Raw genomic sequence first — 6,000 nt, forward strand, 5'->3', positions numbered from 1 at the left:
AGATAAAAGTCTTATGAACTTCCTAAGCTGGCTGATTTCCTGACCTGCAATCCTCAGAACTCAGTCTCCTGAGCAACTAAGATTACAGACACAAACCACTGGTGCCAGGCCTTTCAGCTTTTAATTAAAATAACACATATACCAAAAAATTGCATCTACTATAAGAGTGGAGAACTACTGAACACTCAAAAAAAAGAGCACATTCATGGAATGATACACCAAGAAGCTACCAGTTGCTGGAGGCCTCTGACATTTTCTTCTCTATTTCAGTATTAGTTTGTCAGATTTTTATCTTCATATAAGATATGGCTCTGGCTTACTTTGTTTAAATAATATTTGTGAACCATTCTCCACATTATTGTATACAGTTGAAGACAGTTATTTCTTCTTTATGGATAATACCCCATTGCACGAACACATCATAATTTCTTTATCCATTCAAACATTAAGGATTATGTGGGAAATTTCCCAGCTTGGTACTATGGTCATTCCATTGACCTTTTGCCTACTTGTCTGTGTCAGTCTTGAAGTTGCAAACAACTTGATTTGGAAAGGAAGAGCTCATTTAATAGGGAGCTCATTTAAGAAACTCACAGTGGAAAGCCAGGCATTGAACAAGAAAGTGTGTTAGATTTCCATCTAAACTAATCAATTTCAATGAAGTAAAAAAAAAGTACTGCTTTGGGCTGAAAGTTTCAGAAGTTCCAGTCCTTGGATCCAAGGTGGATAGATGGCAGAGGGGAGTCAAGGCTCTTTTTATGAAGCGATACTGGTAGAAGGTACTTGCGGACAACTTTTTAAAGTTGGAATAATAAACTTCTCAGCCTGCCTAGAGCAGGGTTTTCTGTGTATGTTATGAAGAACACTAAGGAAACAGGAGAAATCAAGGACTGGTACACAGGAAATTAGAGACAAACTTGATTAAAAGTATATTAGCTCTCCTCTCTTTTATATATATATATATATATATATATATGCTTTAAATATATTTAAATAGTATATATTTGCTTTATATAAATTATATATATATATATTTGCTTTAAGCCTTTGATGCTCTCAATGAGTTATACTAGTTAATAAAAAGAGCAAGAGCAGCCCTTCCTCTCCCTTTGACCTTGTTGGTTCATCCAAGCTGATTAACATGCTCAGAGACTGAGCAAGAGAATAAATAAAAAAGGACATTTACTAGGAAAGTGACTCTTCTGGACAATACTTATCTCAAAGGTGGACATCTATGTTGTTGTGCTATGGCAGAACCCATTCTGCCACATTCCATTTGAAGAGATGTTCAGACATCCATGACCCAAGTTTATTGAACGGATTATCTTTAAAAAGTCTCTAACTCCAGCTGAAAAAAAGCAGTGTAACACCAAGAGTGATTAAATAAGCTAGGAGTTAGAGTAAAAGGGATCATTTTACCCTCAATACAAGCATTAAAAAAATCTATAATCCGAGTGTGGTGGCTCACGCCCATAATCCTAGCTACTCAGGAAGCTGAGATCTGAGGATCAAGGTTCAAAGCCAGCCTGGGCACTAAAGTCTGTGAGACTTTTATCTCCAATTATACCAGAAAATTGGAAATGGCACTGTGGCTCAAGGGGAGGGATGGCAGCCTTGAGCTGAAGAGCTCAGGAACAGCACCTGGACCCAGAGTTCAAGTCCCAGGACCGACAAAATAAAAAACAAAAACAAACAAACAACAACAGCAAAAGCCCTAAAATATTCCTTATGTCAAAATAGTTAGATGTGTCTCCTTAGGAACCCCCAAACTCTCTTTAGTAATCATACCTCTGTTTTCTGAGTCTTGTGTGCTCAGCAGAGCTCTGCCACGTTTTTCTTTTCTTTAAATCATTGTGGCTTGTCTTAAACTTCCTATTCTGCAATCAAAGTCAAGGACCTGGAACAAAACCTTGCAAAGAGGGTCCTTAACTCTAGAGGTAATCTTTACAAACAAACCCCCACCAGCCACAGATGAGTGCTTTGTTTGGTTTAATGATAAAAGCCAGTTAACAAGCAATCCTTTGACTGATCTCTACGCTTGATACTCTTGGAGACTCTATCAGCCACATCCAGTTGTCTAGTAATTCAGAGCCTGCCTGTGGCTGGCTCATGTTATAAGGATAAGATTGAGCCTGCGTATAAAGATGAGAAAAAGAAATGGAAAGGCCAGTAGCTAATTCCAAACACAAGAGAGGAAGTAGCCATCATTGCTTTGGGCTAGAGCTACTGCTGGGCCTTATGGGAGAATCTCTGATGATGTATATGAAACTGGCATTCATATTAGAACTAAAGTTGATAAGGCAACAATACGAATGGCTAACTGAAAACAGAGATGTGCTTACACATATAGGAAGGAATAGAAGGAAAGTGTGAGACTTCCTTCAAAAACAGTGATTGGTTGGTTATCTCTCATAAAGACACATTTGCTACTAAGAGCAAATGTAGATTTACTAAGAGTAAACGTAGATTTGTTGTTTAAGAAGGCACCTCTTGAGTATTCACATAGGTGACTACCATTAAGATTAGAGAGAAGAACCAATGTCTCGGTGAAATAGAATATCTTCATTTAAATTTGATTCCATCTTGATATTGATACGGTATAAAAGAAGTTTCATTCACCTTTGTCTTAAACTTCTATGTTCATTTATTTCAACCAGATTTTTTCCCCAATAAAACACTTCTAGAAGAATGAAAGTACACATCATCCTTACAATCCAAAAATGTGTTCCTGGGCCACTCTGTAATAACTTAGAATTACCCTTACAAGTATATTTTATTCATCTGTGATATTAAAAAAATACTTGTGACCTCTATATCTTAATAGAAAAATTCTGTTTAGAAAAAGCTGAAAGTGGCGCTGTGGCTCAAGCCTTGAGAAAGCCCAAGGACAGAGCCCAGGCCCTGAGCTCCAGCCCCAGGACGGGCAAAAAAAAAAATATTTTATATCCCATTGTAATCAGGGAAATATGGTGCTGGTTTTAAAGAGTATGATCCAAGTCAGGTGCTGATGGTTTACATCTGTAATCCTAGCTACTCTGGAGGTTGAGATCTGAGGATCACTGTTGAAAGCCATACTGGACAGAAATGTCCTTGAAACTCTGATCCCAATTAATAGCAAAAGGCAGAAGTTAGGTTGTGGCTCAAGAGGTAGAGTGCCAGCCTTGAGGGAAAAAGCCAAAGTGAGAACACAAGTTCAAGTCCCAGTCCTGACACAAAACAATAACAAAAGTTTTTTTTTTCAGCATTATATTTGCTGTGCTATTGATGATGACATCTAAGTTTCATGTGTTTTCCTAGTTGATAAAATTAAAGATTTCTGATTTGTTTTTCACTTGTTTGGCTATTTTTTTTCACTCATGTGACATTGGTGAAGGACTCAGGAATATGGATTGAAGAGGAAATAAACATCAATTTTGTGCAAAAAGAAAGGAAGAAAGGCAGGAGGAAGCAGGAAGGAAAGATAAAAGGAAGGAAGGAAGGAAAGAAGGAAGGAAAGATGGAAAGAAGAAAGGAAGGAAGGAAGGACGAAAGGAAGGAAGGAAAGAAGGAAGGAAACAGATGATCAGTTACACTCTGGCCTGGCAAGTGTTATAATAAAATACTTTGCTGTGAGTCTTAAGTTACAGAAAATCTTCCTGTACCTAACCTCAATCAACTCTAATAAGTGGAAGTTCTTAGCCATACTACAGAACCGACCACTAATTCCTATATGTTAGAAATCCAGAACAGAGGAAAATTGTGGTAGCCTGTAGCCCCACTGATGGTGACAATTCCCATTTGAAGTCTAGATTCTAGATTAAGTAGAGATCATCACTTACGTCCTAGGTGTGATATGACCAACAGGAAAAGTGAAAAGATTAGAAAATCAAGGAATGAGACTTAGAAGATAGCAACATGCAGCCTGGAAGCATTGAGCTGGAGCTTGTACAGCCACTTTGGCTTTACATGCAAATTGAGAACAAAGTCAACTTAAAAAAAAAAAGCATTGACAGATAATTGTGTAAATTTATGAGAAACAATGTGACATTTTGGCACATTTGTACATTATATAATGATCAAGTTAGAATTACTAGCACATGTCCATCACCTCAAATGCTTGCCTTGTGTGATAAAATAGATGAACCTAAAGAAAGTTATTTAAGAAAAATAGGTCAGACACATCACTCATAAGTAGAATTTAAAGAAGTTGATCTCACAGACATTAGGAAAATAGTGGCAACAGACAGGGTGAGGTTGATCAATGGGCCCAAAGTTCGGAGGGCTGAGTTTCTCTGGGGATAGATTGCACAATAGGGTGATTATAGCTAATAATGTACTATATATATTTTGGAATAGTTGGAAAGAGGACACTGAATGATTTACCAAAAAGAGATGGAGCCAGTTTTTGGAAGAAAGCAGAAATGACTAACTAGAGACTCTAGGTCTGAGTACTCTCCATTGAGTGACTATCAAGCCACATCTGACCAGCTCTACACCAATAATTTTCTTTCCTTCTTGCTGAAATGGGTCATGTCATTTGTCCCAAAGCAATTCTACCAGATACAACTGATTCCTCTAGGAAACATAAGTGAAAGATTTGAGGATATTGCAAAGCTTTAAGCAATAGGACACTGGAAAGGAAAATATAGGGTTAAAGAAGTATGCAGGAGGTAAAAATCTAGACTTGGTTCCTGAGAAAATATATTGACTGGGTGAGAGAAAAGAAGCATACAAATGAACAATATGGAGTTCACATTTGGGAAACCAGGTTAATGACTGATGATAAATGTCTTGAATTGAATTAGAAGTTAAGCTGCTGCTGGTGGCTCATGCCTGTAATCTTAGCTCCTTGGCAGTTTGCAGCCTGCCCAGGTAGACAAACCTGAGAGACTGTTATCTCCAATTTAACCAGCAAGTCACTGGAAGTGGAGGTGTAGCTCAAGTGGTGTAGCTCAAGCTCATCAGGAAATAAAACAACAATTGAAAGCATGAGGCCCTGAGTTCAAGCCCCACACACAAATTAAATATGAGAAGAAACAATTTAAAACCAAAGATGAAGAGAGACACTTCCTATATAATAAGTATGAGAAGCCCCTAGAGTACCAAAGCTGCAGGGTGTGTGTGTGTGTGTGTGTGTGTGTGTGTGTGTGTGTGTGTAACTCAGATGAGATCAAAGTGGTGAGAAAGCTTTTCAATCAGTCTGGTTAAAAGCCTGCTGGGTGCCAGTGGCTCACATCTGTAATCCTAGCTACTCAGGAGGCTGAGATCTGAGGACTGTACTTCAAAGCCAGCCTAGGCACAAAAGTCCATGAGACTTTTTGCTCCAATTACACACCAGGAAACAAGAAGTGGCACTGTGGCTCAAAGTGGTAGAGCACTGGTCTTGAGCTGAAGAGCTCAGGGACAGTACCCAGGCCCTGAGTTTAAGCCCTATGACTGACCAAAAATAAAGCCTGAAAGTAAACCTAGAGAAGTCTAAAAGATTGTGTTGTATGGGATCAGCCCTAAATCTAAAGAACAGGCTGAGAAATCAGAGCTAAGAGCACAGCCTTCCTGTATAGGAGCAAGAAGGAGGCACAGAGATGCAGTGTAATGTCACAGGGCACTTCACTTCCTGTGAGGAAGAAAAGTGAGTTCTTTCCTAAACCTACCAGCTGCATTCATCAGATTTTTTTGTCAGTCCTGGGGCTTGAACTCAGGGCCTGAGCATCATCCTTGGGCTTTCCTCAAGGCCAACACTCTATCACTTGAGCCACAGCACCACTTCCAGTTTTCTTCTATGTATGTGGTACCGAGGAATCGAACCCAGAGCGTCGTGCATGCTAGGCAAGCACTCTACCACTAGGTCAAACTCCCAGCCCCACGTTCATCAGATTTTACAGAGGTTTTCTTTTTCTTTAATCCTGACTTCCTTTCATCCATTCTTTCTCCACCTCATTTTCCTTGCTGATCACCCAGCAGCTCTGCCAAAAAGTGACAGGAGGCAATACTGAGAAGGGGACTTGTGACTCGTTGCAGGAA

Source organism: Megascapheus bottae, chromosome 3 (genome assembly GCF_031878675.1).
Source record: "Megascapheus bottae isolate mThoBot1 chromosome 3, mThoBot2.hap1, whole genome shotgun sequence".
NCBI lineage: Eukaryota > Metazoa > Chordata > Mammalia > Rodentia > Geomyidae > Megascapheus > Megascapheus bottae.